The sequence below is a fragment of the Ambystoma mexicanum genome, chromosome 5p, assembly GCF_040938575.1.
Source record: "Ambystoma mexicanum isolate Mex_15411 chromosome 5p, UKY_AmexF1_1, whole genome shotgun sequence".
NCBI lineage: Eukaryota > Metazoa > Chordata > Amphibia > Caudata > Ambystomatidae > Ambystoma > Ambystoma mexicanum.
The window spans coordinates 961,357,473-961,374,901 of NC_090930.1; the positions used below are offsets into that span (position 1 = coordinate 961,357,473).

At 45.5% G+C, this 17,429-nt stretch overlaps 1 long non-coding RNA gene across 2 annotated transcripts in view; it reads right to left on the reverse strand.

Annotated features, from left to right (window-relative positions):
- Positions 1 to 1,141: 1,141 nt before the first annotated feature.
- Positions 1,142 to 17,429, reverse strand: part of LOC138481330 (uncharacterized) — a 321,223-nt gene continuing 304,935 nt past the window's right edge. Inside the window, exons 4-5 of one of the 2 annotated variants that reach the window (XR_011274224.1) lie at positions 14,564 to 14,852; positions 1,142 to 3,133 (exon numbers count right to left, since the gene is read on the reverse strand). This is a non-coding gene — a long non-coding RNA (uncharacterized lncRNA). Of the gene's footprint in view, positions 3,134 to 14,255; positions 14,853 to 17,429 lie in introns of those variants that run through there. The other variant, XR_011274223.1, reaches the window with a different exon arrangement.

The following is a 17,429-nucleotide window of genomic DNA, read 5'->3' on the forward strand; positions in this document are numbered from 1 at the left end:
TCCTCCTGGGCGTGAAGCATTCTTCCTATTGTATGTATCTCCAGTCTTGGATGGATATTCTACTACAGGGGGTGATGTGTCTCTTCTGAGTGAATGCCCCTGTCCTGTGCCTGTCTCTGCACGTGGTCTTATTCCCACTAGGGCTTTGACCTTGTCTTAGTTAGTTTTTTGTATATGGGCAGAACTTCTATTTGTTATATGTTTCACTTGTTGGATGTGTGGGACCAGATTGAGCCTTCGCCTTTGCAGCCATTCACTATACAGCATTCTACCCCTTCCCCTCGCGGACCCTGCTTCCCTTAGCAACATTTGATTAGGTCATATTTCTTTGTACTTTGGCTGGGAGCGGGCTTCACCTCATACTAATCGATGTGTGACTACGCTGTGCTCAAGGCTGCTTGCCTTGGCAATGCATTCCTTTGCAACGTCTTGAACTCACTGTCTTTTGCTGTGTGAGATTATTTCTGATGCTCTGAGGCCTGTTATTCGAATGGCTTACACATTGCCTTCAGTCTTGAGGCCTACTAAGTATTAGGCACCTTTAAAGCATCAATGTGTTCACGTATATGTGTATACATATGCATCATGTGTTAAATTCTCGGTAACTTAGTGTTGCTACCACACACTCCTACCTACCTAGCTAACAGGTGTGCATGTGTTTGGTTAGGATTACTTTCTGTCTGTATGTTCATCACCATTACTTTCATGGCTTAGCCTACCTTATGGGTGCATCTATCTGTTGAAATGGGTTTTGCTGGCTTCTATCCCTCTCATGTAGCAATGAGAACTACCCCTTTTGCTAGTGGGTCATGTTCATAGCATACATCTATTACAGCTTGCTTTATCTAGTAAATGTTTTCTCTAGCTCTTGTCACGCTTCTTTACTCTTGGGCCTACTTACTTTCACCTATCTCCACATGCATGCCACATTGACTCTTGGCACATATGTGTTGTTTCATTGTGTCTCCCGTCTTTTGGCACATCTACACCTACAGTGCATGTGTGTATTGCTGTTCTTCAGTCTATGGGCCTCATTACACGGTAGGCGGTAAGGGTTAACGGTCACTGGTAATGGTACCGGTCACCGTTAACCCTTACCGCCTTACTACGAGGTCCCTTAGCGGGTTGGTGCTTTAACGCCTGCTTTTAGCAGGCGTTAAAAACCAACCCGCTAAGGGACCTCGGTGCTAATTACGGCACCGCAAATTTGCGGTACCGTAATTAGCACCTTCCCCATTCCCATTATGCCCTATGGGGCAAAAATGGGAATGGGGAAGGGCAATGGTGGAAGGGGGAATTACCGCCCCGCCAACCTTGGAATAGGGCGGTAATTCCCCTTTCCACCAAGGTGGTGCCGGTATTTTACCGGCATGGACCAAGGTGCTGTTAGCACCTTGGTCCACCGCCTACCGTGTAATGAGGCCCTATCGCTTGTAAAGGGATATGGTGGGAATGATAGTGTTATCTGCTTGCGTCCTGGACCTTTGGCCTTTGATGTTTGCTCCGATTCGTGTTTCATGGGTTTTCTTAGTTTGTTTTTCTTCTCACATGTTGGATGCATGATGTCTAGCCCAACCTTCCTCCATTCCTTTACTTCCAGAACAAATGCCCTCATAAACTCCTTGGGCCTCATTACGAGTTTGGAGGTAGCTATGCCCTTGATAAGGGCATGGCTGCCTCCAAACTCGAATCCGGGTCCGGGTTCCTTGAATGAGGAATTAACGGGCCATTTTAACATAGGAGGACCCGGTAATTCCTCATTCAATGTACCCATCCCGATTCCCATTCGAACCCCCTTAGGGCTCAATGGGAATGGGGAGGGAGCTAACAACGGGCCCGGCAATAACGGGCCCGTTGTTAACTCCCTGGTCCCCTCGCGGGATCCACAAAGGACAAAGGAGGTGTGGTCTGACCAGACGTCCAGAGCGGGTCCCGCAAGGGAACCTCGTAATAGGGCGGAATGGGTTTAATGGCGCTGGCACCTTTATCGGCGCCGTTAAACCCATTCCACCTGGGTCGTAATGAGGCCCCTTGTCTCTCAGTTCTTGTTCACACATGTACCCAATCGTGTATATTTTTGAGATCCATATCTTGCTAGCATTTCTCAAATGCCCCTCCCCCTCTGTATACTCCCAGGGGCAGCATCCTAAAACAGCAACCTCCATCTCCTTTTAGATCTACATAGCATTCGAGGTAATTTTTGCAGTCTAGAGGTGGTGCCAGAGGGTTCCTGGCAGGCCTATGGGATGTTCTATGGGTACCATCTTGGGTATGGGCTTTATTTCTATCTCGCCTGTTCGTGTATTCTCTTGTTTCCAAAGAGAATTGGCCTCTTACACCTTAACTGCAAGTCATTTTGTTCCACCACCACGGGACAGACTACACGCTCTAATAACTTGAAAACTTGTCCAAATCAAAATGAAGAGAATCAAAATTGGCATTATTGAATACACATTCATCAACCAGTTCAGCATCCACTCCAACAGGACTCTGTGGGAGTGCGGACGCGGAAGCACCTGCACCATTGCTAATGGTGTCCTCCCTAATTTCTCATTTCCACTTTCAGGTGATACAGGGCCTTGATTGCGATAGTGAGAGATCTATTGTCCTGGTCATATGGGGGAATGTCAGTGCAGCAACAGCTGCCAGTTTTTTCTGCAGACCCCACCTTATGTGGCAGTGAAGAGATGGAGAACCAGTCTGTTCTGGAGGGTCATAATACTGATCACCCTCAAGTATTCCCTTATGGCATTGAGTCTGTGGGTTCTATGTCCATTTATCATCAGTCATTTTTCCGATGGGTTTTTTGACGATTTGTTTTCTGAAAAAAACCCTTCAAACTGTGTTTTTATTCTTTTAGGCGGTATTCTGTTTTTGCACTATTGGGGGCACAGTAGGAGACAGGGGTTTCTTCTTGGGGACTGACAGGTGCTCCTCTGGGATCAGGAGCACTGGGGTGTGCAGGTTCACGAGGGAGCACATTCTGTTCCAATATTATGGTAGATGAAAGTAGGTATTGGGTCCACACTGCCAATGAAGATCCATGATAGCAGCTGTGCCATCTTGTAATGTTGGCATCGTGATGGTTCGATTGTATCCTTTATTGTGGTCCACGGGCACATTTCCATGGCTTCTGAAACAGAATGAAGATAGAGTGAGTATCTGTGCATTTAGTGGTTGTTCATGTTGTTGCAAATTCATCAATTTATTCACATATGATGCCCATACTTCTCAACACTTTCCATCTATACTTTTTATGTCTTTTTCATACCCTACGAGTCCCTCTGATTTGGATACTGCTCTCCCCTTCACACATTTCTTATTCCAGTATGTCAATCATTTTATGTACATCTGGGATTTGATTGCACATGTGTTGTAGACTTGTCTTTTTTTCCCTTCACACTTGCATCTGTTTCTTCGAGCCTTATTTGGACTGTGTGTCCCTGAAACCGCACTTTCAACTTGTAAAGTACTAAATGTGCTAAGCACTGTGATTCTAAAACTGATATCTCTTGGGGAATAAACAGTCTGGGGATGCCAAATGCATGCGGGATAATCCCACACACAAAACATGAATTGTTACATTCAACGCTGCTGATTGCTTTCATGGTCATATACCAAACATTTCTCCCTTATGAGTGATGCTCTTCAATTATTCTGGCATTTGCATGTTCTTCCTCTTGTATGTTTCTGTTATGTCTGGTCACGAGGTTACCTCTAATTAGCGTTATAATTATTACTTCTGTAACATTTCTATTTCTACTTCTAGTTTCTACTGTTAGTAGTATGACCATAGAATAGGAGAGAAGAAGAGAGAAAAACAAACAACAAATCCCTTTGAGCAGTTGTTTCATCTTGCTTGCTTCTATTATTCGAGTCTCTAAAGTTTAAGTTGACCTTTGTCAACCTTTGTATCTGCCCAAATGGCGCCACTATTCTAAAACATGAACTCATAATGTATTGTACACTCAACATTGGATGTGGTTGGTGATTCCAGTGACTGCTTCTCGTTTGAGCTCTGTAGCTGTGCTGGTGTTTTATCTGATGTCGAATTATGGGTATACAGTGATTTGAATGAATACACAATAAGGAAACACAATGACAGAGAAACAATTTGGTCAAAATAAATAAAGAACATTATTTAAATATATATTTGGGGTAAGGGGCTAAAATGGGTGGGGATGGGATTGTGGAGGGGTTATTAATATAAGTAATCAGGAGTTTGCGGGGGGGCACCCCCAAAAGAATTAGGTATTTCTTCTACCAAATTGCTTCACTGGAAATGTTTTTTGTTATTTTTGTTTTTATTAAAAGCACATAGATCCGAATTATGGACCCATGCCTTGCAATTCTTCAGCATCACTGTCGCGGGGGCAGCTCGTATGATTATTTACGATCCAGTATATTTGGGCTAATGCCACTTGCGATTGTGCTGTTGTACGTAGACCTTCTCACCTTGGTGTACCTGAGCTGATGGTGTTGTCGCTGTGCCAATCAATTTTGTTGGGGCCGATTGCTGTGTTTTGACAATTACCTGTTGAGACAAAACCTTTGCACATGTTGACAAATCACTAAAATATACATTGAACTATGGCTCTAAATATAAGGGCTCCTGTGTGCGTCAGTCAGTGTTCGAGCGACAAGCATGTGCATCTGGCTTCCCATCACCACCTCACGTGGTGACAAGTGGTGGTCTTTGCTTGGCTCATTACACAGCCTGAACAGGGCCAGGGGCAAGCAATACAGCCAGTTTGTTTTGAGCGTGGTGCACACCTTGGCAACTTATTCTTAAGTAGGCCGTTCAGTCTTTCTACAAATCTGTTGGCTTGTGTGTGTGTGGTACGCTCTGCATAGCCCATGTTTTATCCCCAGTAGTTTTGTAATTGCATTGAAGAATTTATCTGTAAAATGAGGACTGTTGTCGGACCTCAGGACACTGCATGTTCCCCACCTTGGAAAGACCTCCCTCACCAGAAATGTGGCTACAGATTTTACCTCAGATTTCACACAGGGACCAGCCTTAATCCAACAGGAAAATTGGCATACTACGATTATCATGTACCTGTATGAACTGCACCTGTTGACCATGTTGAAAAAGTCAACATGGAGTTATTTGAAAGTATCTGATGAGTGTGGCAGTGTTCCCCCTAGGGATTTCATGGTATAACCTGGGTGATACATGTGGCATGTTGTACAGTTGGCCACAAACCTATGCACTCGTTCTGAGAGGTTTGGAATGAACCAATCCTCACTGATGTCAGAGGCAATATGCTGCTTGGGTGAATGGTCCGGGTAATGGAGCTGCTCCAGGGCAATATTCAACAGTTCGAGAGGCATTACTACTTTACCTGTGTAGTTTTGTCTCCACAGATAATGTGCATCCTGTCTTTACCGAAAATGCTTTCTCCTCTGTGGGTGCATTTTCCTGTAGATCTACAATTTATGCCATAGACACTGAACTATATGTTTCTGGTAACTGTTCGTGATGTACTGCAATAACAAGCATGTCACTTTCCATTGGAAAGGGCATGTAAGCTGCCTGTTTAGCAGCTGATTCAACAGCTGCGTTTCCACGTGAAATTGTGTCTTTCCCTTTGATGTGTGCTGGACATTTCATGATAGCTAAATGGGGGGGGACATTTCAATGCATCTATTAATCTGCCGAGTAGTCCAGCATACGGGATCAGTCGATCCATCAGACCTCCTGTATCCCCTCATTTTCAACCTTGATAATCCGGAATGGACTGTGGATTCTACATAAACTGAAGCTGTGTAAATGGTAATGGCATTATCCTATGGCCCCTCAAGTGCTTCTGTGAGTGAGACAAGTTCTGCCGCTTCTGTTGTCGTGTAAAGGTAATCTTTTTTGCATGACAGTTTGGAATTCCTCTTCCTGATCTTGCACATATCTCATTACTGTTTCACTTGTGTGTCTCTGACCATCCTCCTGGTTTAGTATATAGGACCCATCTACATAAGGGGTTTCTCCTGTCTCAAGTGCATCTTCACTTACTCTGTTTCTGTCTTCTGATTTTCCTTCGTACACTGCACAATCATGTACCTGATCTTGTGGCTCTATGGGCCGGGCAACAAATAATGCTGGATTTCCAATGAGACATTTTACTGTTAATGGCTGGGTTGGCCAATATAATTATAATTGGTTATTTATAACGCGCTTAATACCCAGAGGTTTCTATGCGCGGACCCGAAGATCGAACCTGTGTTGCTCTGCGTTGTCTTACTTCCAAGGAGTGCTTGTTGTCCCTGAGCTATAATCTCATATCCTGATCCTCTTTGTGTTGTGAGGGTGGACTTGCTACTCTCTAATATGGTAAAAAATGCATGTTCAACATACAAAGTTCGTGGGCAACCCATTGTGATAGTGGCAGATTCTGGATTGCACATGCAGCGCCTGCCAAAGCCTGGTCACAAGGAAAATAGCCCTGCATGACTCGGTCCAAGAGCCACTAGGGGTTTGTGTTTCTGAGATGTCCACTGTGTTATCACCGCTGTCATTACCGGTCTGTTTGCATTTGAAAACAAGTAGAACTGTTTGTTGTGGTCTGGTGTTGCTAGTGCTGGGGCATTGCTGGTGGGCATCTTTAAGTCATTGAAGCATACTATCATTTCATCTGTTCATTGAATGGGCTCTTTCTTTTCCAGGCATCTTTAAGTGATTGCAGTAAGGGCCTGACATATGTTGAGCAATCAAATAGCCATGTTCTGCAATAATTACATAGCCCTAAGAATTGCTGCATTTCTTTCACTGTTTTGGGTTGTGTCATATTTCTGACTGCTGTCGCTCTATCTGGGGTTACTCTTCTCCCTGCTGCTCAGAGTATCTATCCTAGATACACAACTTCTTTCTGGAAGTATTGCAATTCCACTTTGTTTACTTGTAGCCTCTGTCTGCAAGAAGTTGCAGGGGCTTGATGGCATTTTCTCTGCACAGTTCTTCTGTGGTGCTGCATACTAGCAAGTCATCTACATACTGTAGTACTGTGCTTGGCATTTGTATGTTTCCCAAATCCATCTAGAGGACTCTGTTGAAGACGTTCAGGGACTAGCAGTACCCTTATGGTAAACACGTGTGCTGATACCTCTGGCCGCGGTAGGAGAACGCAGTAAGGTGCTGGGAATCTGGATGTAAGGGCACTGAGAGCATTGCATTTTTGAAGTCAATCACTGTGACGTGTGTGGCGTCTGCAGGGATGTTGCAGAGTACTGAAGCTGGGTTGAGCACTACTGGATACTCTGCTTCCTCTATATTGTTTAGAGGCCTACAGTCCTGTATACATCCCCAAGATTAGCCTTTTGCTTTCTTCACTGGGTAGATAGCTGTGTTGCATGATGATGTGGATGGTACCATAATGCCCTGCTCAATTAGTGCTGTAGTTGTGTCACATGTTCCCTCATTTACTTGTCTGGAAAGTGGGCATTGTTTTACACGTGGAACTAGTGCTCCTAGTTTGAGATTGATTTTCTCTGCTTCTATGCTGTTTAGTAACCCTATGTCATAGAGGTTACCTGTCCATAGTCTGCAAGGCACTGCTGCCAATTCCTCTTCTAATTGTGTGGGTGGTGCTGTTCCCACCAATACAGTTTGTTGAATCTCTCTGTGTTGTATTACCATGTGGCATGGGACACACATTTCGAACAATATTTCCACTTCAGATTCTGTGTCTGCGAATAAAAGTTTGTAAGTAATTTGTCTCAGTGGGAGTGTGGGGTATCTGTACCACACTGTGCGCCATTCTATTCCTTCTTCATCTGTGCCTATGAGAATGATGGTGTCTCTTCTGGTGACTACTTTGTCAATGTGTAGCAGGCATTCTTCACCTGCTGGTCAGGATAAGAATTCTGATGGCAAGAGGGATATCATGTTCAGAATTCCTGGGAGCCATCCAATAAGGACAGTCACAGCATAAAAAAACATGTGTTCATGTACGGGTAGTGCTCGATTGCATTGGTGCTGCATAGTGCCTGGACTACAACTGCTACTCTGGTGTAGTGAATACCTTGTGTGGAGCACACTATTACATCATCTGTGAAGGATATTGCTATGTTTAACCTTTGAGGCAAATCCCCACCCAATAGGTTAGTGTCTCAGTGCTGTATGATAATGGTGCAGTCATCTATTGGGTCCCTATGGTAATGGGTACATCATCTGCAAAAGGAACCTTTGCAATTGCCCCAGAGAATCCCTGCATGTCCATATATCTGTTTGTTAATGGAAGCCTGTCTTTCTTTATACAAGACATTGGGCCTCATTACAACTCAGGCGGTAAGGGGTTTACGGCGCCGTAAACAGCACCGACCCTTACCGCCTGAGTACGAGGTCCCTTAGCGCCATGGCGGATTTAACACCTGCTTTTAGCAGGTGTTAAAATCCATGGCGCTAAGGGACCATGGAGTTAATTATGCCACCGTAATTTACGGTGGCGTAATTAACGCCTTCCCCACTCCCATTATGCCCTATGGGGCAAAAATGGGAATGGGGAAGGGTAAATGGGGATTGGGTACTTACCGCCCCGCCAAACTCGGAATGGGGCGGTAAGTCCACCAACCACCATGGCGTAAACATAGTTTACGCCATGGTGGTAAAGTCACGGCCCAGGCGGTAACTTACCGCCTGGGTCGTAATGAGGCCCATTGTAGTTCCTGTATCCACCATGAAGGTAAACATTCTGTCTTCTATCTTCACTCCCACTTTAGGTTCCTTTTCTGGGTTCAGGGTAATAGATAAGACTGGATATGTCAAGGCTAACAGTGGGCTGTCCTACTGTGAATGCATGTTATTCCCTGGGAGCAAGAATGTGTTGCCCCCCATGAAACACACCTCTGTGAAGTGCGTCACTGTCCCTAGCAGCAGTGAGTTTTGTACAAAGGTTGGTATAACTGCTTGGGATGGTGTCTACTGTGCAGTGTTTTGTGCAATATTTGGGGTTGGGTTCTGTATGGACTATCCCTGAGTGGGGGCCCCCCTCTGCTGTGGGCCTGGGTACCGTGGCTTTGCTGAACCGGGGGCATATCCCCCATAGGCTGGCACCCTGTATGATGAATCATGAGCTGGGTACTGATGCAGGGAGCAGCTGGGTACTGATGCAGGGTGCACTTGGATGATTCTGCATTGGTTGTCTGCTTCTACAATCTTGTGTTACGTGACCCACTTTACCGCATATCCAGCGTACACCTCCAAACCTGGGTCTCAAACTTCCAAAGTCTCCAACTCTCCCTCTTTGGGAGTTGCTCCATTGACCCCTCGCATATTTCTCCTATCGTTACCCATATTATCTGCCCTTCCTTGTTGAGGCTCTCTGTCCTGTCAATTGTCGCTGGCATTTGTAAACATTGCACCTTCCATACTCACCCTTGCTAACTTTTTCTGAACACGTTTTGCTTCAGCGCACTGTGCTTGCTCTTCCTTCTCTCTTTCATTCTCGTGCATGTGCTTACATTAATATACTACGTGCGCCTGAATCTCTCCACATGTTTTAGCTTCAATGCCCAATATTATGTCCAGCTCTGCTAGTACCTCTGTTGGCAGACCCCTGCGTAATACATGATAGAATATTTACAGTTTTATCTAGAGTTTCAGCTGTTTACTCGCCCCCACATCTCTTGGATCGAATTAATGTATAGTGTTGGGTCTTCGTCAGACCGCATTGTGCGTGCAATCATTTATCTTCTGTCAGTTTTGCCTGGGTATGCCCTTCTCAAGGCATCACATACGTGGGCTCTACAGTTATTAAACAGAGCCCCATCATGTGTGCCACTCTCTAGTCAGACTCCAGGGAAGCCTGCTTTCTCCCAAATGGTGTTCATCTGTTCCTCTAGATGCTGGCGAGTAAGATTTTCATGTCACCCACTGATAATGTTTTTCAAGTGCATATATCCACTTGCCCGCTCCCAGAGGTAAGAGTGGGAAGCGTATTTATGAAATTATTCTTGTCCATATGTTGCCCTCGGCAGGTATTGTGACCTCCCTATCCCCTTCTGTATTAATGGACATTTTTCCCCTTTTTCCCATTGTTGTGTCTTCTTGGTCTTTTCTTTCCTCTGGCTATTGCTATTGTTACCAAGCGGGGCCTGAGTCGCTCCCCTCATGGAGTCCTTTCCCCTTCTTCTCCCTCTATTTCCCAGTCTTCCTCATCATTCACTTGATCCTCGTCACTTTCTGTGACTGCTGAATCAATTCGGAGTCAAAAGTTTGTCTAGTCTGATCTTGGTGTACCGAACTTCCCCCACTTCTCCCTTCTAACTGTAGGTCATCCTCTGTCTCTTTTTTCACATCCTTAATCACTGCTCTGTTCATTTTTATCAATACCTCCCCTGTTTTCCATGTGTCTACAGGACATGGTCACTCTCATTCTCTTCATCTTGCCACCCTCTGTATTTCTTCCTCTGGGTTCTGGATCTCAGCTTCTAGATAACTGCGTGCTTTGTTTTCTACCAGGCTAGGATGGGATCTTTATCTTTAGTGTTCCCCGTGGCTCACCGTGATGTTAAGGATTTGAGGTCTGTTCAGGGCTTATAGCGAGCATTTGTTTATCCCATATATATCGGCTGTGCATGTGCTGAATCCTGTGCCTACTGTGTCTTCTCGTACCCTTTGAGTTGGGGTGACGACTGCACAGGCATAACAACTCATGCTTGTGGTGTCTCTGTATGATGTAGGGGCAGAGGCTGCTACAGGTGTTTTTTTTCCTTTGACTTCTTCCTCGCCCGTATACTCGGTCTCCTTTTCCGTTTTTTACCTTGTAAGTCGATAACAAGTGCATATGCATGTATTCAATGATATTCTTATCATGCATGACTTCTGCCGGCCATTGTGGTGTAAACATTTTCCCTTTGGACCCCTCGACCACGCCAAATTGTACTTCAAGATTTTATCTCTGTATGTCGGAAGCTCCCTGGAAATGTGTTACACTGGAGTACTCATTTTGGCACACTCAGTACAACAATACAATATGTAAAGCCTGTGAGATAACGGGGCATTGGGTTCCTGCTCCTGTTATGCCCGAGGGGGCCTTGCGTTGCAGTATTGGTGCTGATGGCCATGCCCCCTGCTCTTCTTAATGGAGAGACCAGGCCTACCAGGGTGAAGCCCACGGGATCAAGGGTGCTGGTGTACCGGTCCTGTTTTGGCCCGGGGGCCTTCCATTGGAGGATTGCTGTTTATGGTCATGCCCCTCTGCTCCTCTTAACGATGGGGCTTGGACCGCCAGGGTGAAGCCCACAGGATCAAATGTGTGGGTGTTCAGCCATTGCAGGGGGTGTAGGTGGCCACCAAAGACCGTACAAGACCAGAGAGCACATGTGCAGAGAGGTAACAGGAGAAGCACCTATACAGATGTGAGGCCAAGACTGAGTACTAATGGCTGAGGAGGGCTGGATGGGGCCTTTGTGTATGTAACTGAACAACTGTTTGAGTGTCTGCCGCCTGGCCAAGTCAAGCCAATCCGTATAGAATGCATAACCATCCCTGTTCCACCCCGGCTTCACCATGCAAGATTGTGTAAGGATGAAATACAAAATATTGACCATTAAGCGGCTAATTGCAATGGAACCTTCTTTACATGGCGCTGGTGCGGTTAAGAAAAAAGCTCACAGCCCTATAAAACTCACGGGAGAGGTGTGCTCCCTGATTAAGGAAATTGACCAGTTTCTCAGTACCAATCAGGATGCTTGGGGGGACTCAGCCAACAAACCAAGTGTTAAACCACATACCGCCAGGAGCAGCAGAGCGGCTATCCATAGCCCTTAGCACCTGGCCAGAGACAATTCAGCAGACATTGTTATTGCAGATCCATTAGCTGACCTATTACCTACCGAGGACCTGTCCAATGCCCCAGGTGGACATCATTCCTATGACATGGAGCAGAGGGTGGCAATTGAGAAGCCTCAAGCACCTCAGGCCCGAGGCTTTGATTTCCAACAAGCACCCATCAATCAGTTCCACCACCACCCCATGGATACCCCCCCAACCAGATCCATTATGGACAGAAACTAACCAGTGCCTATGTCTGTACCAGTGTTGGCAAGCACAGGCCAGAATCTCACAACCAGTCCAGCCCCAAATTGGATATTGGTGGGGGGGCTGCCCAGGAAAAGCCCAATGAAAGACCACAAGTACAATAAGATTCCAACTCTACGGGGACCCAAACTAGATTTCAAGATGCTGGCATTACCCCTAGACCTGAACAGTGTCACTGCACCCACGGAACAAATGGAGCGGTGTCCTGCCCCTGATGCCCTCTCTGTTACTAGTCATTTCCTCATAGGTACAGCCCTGACATTTGGAGCGGGACATGTGCCCTGGGAGTAGCCCCCTGATGAGTCTCAGGCCCCCATGCATCCCCACACCATCTGGCTCACATATCTTGCATGCTGTTGTATAAACTGCCAAGGGGGCACCCACAGATTGCGTATGTCAAAGCAGTCTTGTCTTGTCCGAGCTAGTAGATATAAAGAGGCCGCTACTGGCACTTATAGAAGGCCAGGGGGCAATTGGTGGGCCACCAATGGGACTGGTTGATGCTATGGGGGCTTACCAACTACCTACTACCTGGGGTGACAGCCCACTAAAACTCTGATGTCCTCCCAAACATAATGAGTGCCAGCACAACTAGGTCGGGGTCCCATTTGAGCAAATGAAAAATCGACATATTCGAAGAAGGGCATTGACTAGCCAGGTGCCCCATGCTGCAATCCACTCTGGTCACCCTGTGCCTACTCCAAGATCATGGAACCAAGCTGTGTAATTGTCCCAGCAAACCACATCCAGGTGGACAGAATATGCATCTAGCACTAACACAGTGAATGATAAGCCAGCTGGTAGGGCTGGCTATGCAGCAGAAAACCATGCCCCCAATGGCACTTGCCCTAGGGTACGTATATCACAGTCTGGGTAGGGTATGACCAACAGTAAGGTGAGGGGGGGGGGCCTAAGAGGGGCATAGTATGCCTGCACAAGGTCCCCAAATTGTCCCCCAACTAATCAGAAACCAAGGAAGCACTTTTGCTCCCCCGCAGTTCCGCACTAATGTAGTCACAGCCTCTATTATGGGTGAGCTGGACTACTGCAACTGCATTTATTTCGGTCAATTTGAATTTCTGGTCCATCAGCTCCAAATCTTTCAAAATTCTGCAGCACGTCTAGTGCTGAATGACCCGATTGGCTTCCTGTGAAAAGTCGGATAAAATGTAAGGCACTCTGTATTACATATCGTGGATTTTCCTGAACCGGGACTTGCTTCATTCAATCCAAATTGACCTGCTATCTCCCCAGACGCTCTTTGCAGTCATCCTCTGCCAATTTGCTGGCTAGTGCCTCATTTTTGCAAAGCCCTAGCTGGAAGGCGCTCCTTTTTGGTGCTCACCCTGACATTGTGGAACTCCCTTCCGGCCTTTCTGAGCGAGATCTCGGATCATTTGTGTGTCTATCGAGCATGTAAGACTTTATAGTTTTGCGAAGGGTGTGGGTCCTGTTGATCTTTCTTGCTTGGTGGCTAGCACGCTGATACCTTCTGGCCTTGGTTTGCACACAATAAATTGATTTACATTTCATTACATTACAGCACTTATAAACAAATGCATGCACTGGCTCTGCACTGTACATGGCTGCCTATTCGTAGCTCGAGAGGCCATTTTAAACTGCACCAGACTGTACTAACAGTGGAAGAGCACCTGTGATTTCCTTCGGATAGAATGTAGGGATCAGCGAGTGGCCAATGGTATTCTGGGCATCAACATGAAAAGCCCTCCAATACCAAATAGCACGATTGTAATTAGCCCCTAAACCGACTACAACATTGATTATACATTTGAAACCAGGCCTCAGTATTCTGTGCTATCTGGTGCTTATTTAGTACCGCTGGGGAAAAGGACCACGGGTAACTGCAGTTGGACAGGGGTACGTGAAACTCCAATCGATCTGTGCCCTACGGCTATCAGTGGGACTCTTGGGCATCTGATAATGCTATACCATGTCCTGGAACAATGCATTGGTACTGTAATGTACACTGCATTTGTATGAATTAGTATTTACTTTTATGACCCTATGGGCGAAAATAGAGTAATTGATTGTTTGACTGACAATACTTTAGCAACAATTGGTTTCCACAGAGAACAGAAACAACACATATCACAAAACCACTCCCCTGAGGTCACTCCCTTCGACGCACCCCTGAGTTATCACAAAAACACACAAAACAAAGAAACATTTCAGTTCATTGTGGATATTCACACCAGTTCAAAATTCAACACAATTCTGTCCAATTCAATCTTCTCTGCCGAGTTCTACACTCACTCTCCACACTCAAACTAATAACTTTTTTTATTTTATCTCCTCATTCCTTTACCCATGGAACAGAGGGTTACAGTCCTCACTAGTGCGGGATTTCCCGCTCTTTGTTAAACAACTCTGCCCCATTTCCTCATCGAGAGGCGGTTAAAACTACAATATCAACAATGTGTTCTAATGTGACATCAATGCTTCTTTCCTATGGAACCCCTCTTCTATTTCTACAAAAAATTCAAACATATGCAAAAAAGTTCACACCATGTGGTTCACTCCTCATGCACTTAATTTTCACACTTTCACTCTCTCGATCGCTGTTCTTGCGTCTGGTGCTCTTCGCTCGCAAAGTTCTCCCAGGGTCCTCCAATGCCACCTCTCCTTCAGAAAGGCCCGCAAACCTGGGGGCTGTGCCTCTGCATCCAGCGATCAGGCAAGCCAATGGATAATTCTGGCGCTTGCTGACCTCCTCGTGGTGCATGCTGTTTCTGCTCCCTGCATGTTGGCACTGCATACCCAGGGAATGTGGCAGAGGGGTTCTGGTCCAGAGAATCTAGGATCACAGAAACGGGGTCACCAAATGTAGAGTAAGACCCAAAAATCAATAATGAAAGTAATCCAAATGATTCAATAAAGTGCACAGGAGCAAGAAAAACAAAAATGTGTTACATGAAACCATGCTCTGGAAAAATTGAAAAAATCATTCAGCGATTGTATTATATTGTTTATTTATAAAGTGCTTATGCACAAAACCAGTGCTTCAAAGCACTCCAAGACGGGAAGGGAACATGGGATACAATCATTCATAAGGCCTTGGAAATTTCAGAATGGTATACAAAAATAATAAGCATACTAGGCCTAACAACATTTCAGCTAATTCAAGTGTGTTACCAGGTAGTTGGGGGCAGCAGTGTGGGCGGGGAGGAGACGGGGGTACAAGCATAACAAACGGACAAACAACAAACTGGCAATAATGCAGTTACGATAGGAGGGGATATGAGCAGGTTATTGTGCATTTATAATGTGCCACTAATACAAGTGTTTCAGGTGCCCAATGCAAGGGGAGGAGGGTGACAGGGGGAGACAAAGGAACAGACAGACAACTAATTTACTGGGTAAGGTGCCTTCAGAATGTGTAAATGCCAGACAGATGGTGCGAGTGATGGGCGAAGGGAATTTCGCCTGTTTCCGCAAGGGCTGGGTTAAGTGCAGAGGGTTATCTCTTAGGGAAGTGCGTAGTGCTGCAAGCAGTGCGGGGGCCTGGAGCGACGTTCAGGGACTGGTGTGGGTGCCTGGGACCTGTAAGATTCTGAGGTGAGCCGGGCAACCAGTCAGCCAGTTGAGCAGAAGGAGGTGGTAGCAGGTAAAAAGCAGAGGTTAGCACGGGGGAGGTAGAGAGAAGGCAGAGAAGAGGAAGGTCTTGAGGAGTTTCCAGAATTTAAGGAGATCTGGCTCGAGACGGAGAGAGGTAAGGAGAGGGTTCCAGGGGGTGGCCCCTGCAGAGGATAAGGACCTATCCCCAAGTCTCTGCTTGGAAAAACGTATCACTCTCAGAGAGTTGGAGGAGGATGAGCAGAGTGTTCTAGAGGGAGTGTGTTGTAAGTAGCATGGGCCCGGCTCCAGAAAACAATGTGCCCTATGCAGAGGGTCTTGTACTTGATCCTTGCAGCCACGGGATGCCAGTGGAGGCATTTCGGTGCCGGAGAGATGATGTCCCTGGGATTGAGGCCAAGGATAAGTCTTGTGGTTCTGTTCTGGATGAATTGTAAAGGTATGAGTGTAAAAGTAGGGAGATTGAGAAAATACAATACAACATTTTAAAATAGTGGGTCTCATGTCTCAAAACCAGGTGGACTCTTAATTGAGTACTGCCCCTGTAGATGTTGAACACAAACTTGAAATGTTTGATAATCACTGCTCGTGGGACAAGGTCTGCTTTAGACATGTATTGGCCTCATCTAATCTTTGATTATTGGTTACTAAGGAATAACATTATCCAATCATGAGCAGTCCCCTTTTAGGATAAGACCCAAAAATCAGTAATAAAAGTAATCCAAATGAGTCAATAAAGTGCACAGGAGCAAAACAAAATGTATTGCGTACTACTGCGGTCGGCAACAGTTGAAAAAATCAATACAAAATGGTCTTGACCCAGTGTCACACCGATTTGGATGCTGCTACTGAAGTGGTGCTATATTTTGATCATCCATGACCCTCAATCAGCTGGCATGGTGACCAAAAGAGACAGATATGAGATTTTGAAAACTCGTACACATGGACAATGGAGTGGTGGCTGTTGATAATACTGTATGGGTCATACTACTAAAATGACTCAGGATCCACACAATCTTTCTGCCCCTTTTTGATTTTGCTGTGTTCCCTCATGCACTGAAATTGGAAGTCTTTTGAGGTTTTACTGATGTGATACAGATTGTGTCATTTTATTAGTTTGAGCAATCTTTGTTTTTTTTCTTAAGGCCAACAATTGATGTTACACCTGCAATTTAAGTTGGTGGTTTCGTTCACTGTGTTTTCAATTTTATGGAAATGCAGCAATAGTTTTTCTGTTTTCCTATCGATGAGGTGCCATCTGAAAATAATTTTGCCAAACAATGTATGAATGTAATCTGTTACCAAACCTAAATCAACATATTTCATTGGTCCTCGGAGCTTCTCTTTACAAAACTCTGCAAGATCTTTTGGTCTACATATTGAATGTTCTATAACAATGTTAACACATGCTAAAGCAATTGTATCATTCTCGAGTTTCCATCTTATGCTGCTTAGACAGATCAGAATGTTTTTATCAGAAAGGGACTGTGTCACAATTGTAAGAGTATTGATTGGCTGCAAGCTAGATCATTGCAATGCCCCTTTCCTTGTAGCTCCTGAATATGTTCCCAGACGATTCCAAGTCATCAATGAACACAGCAACACGTAGAGTTACCAACGCCCCTCTCATGCTCATATAGATCCTGTTTTAAAGAAATGACATCGGCTCATTGTCGCTACCAGAGTCAAGTTTAAAGTGTTGACTCCGGTTTTTAAGGCCCTTCATGGGCCAGCCCCTTTCTATCTACAGAACTAAGATTAAATTGTAATGTTCTGGTCGTTCACTACCTTCTGCCAA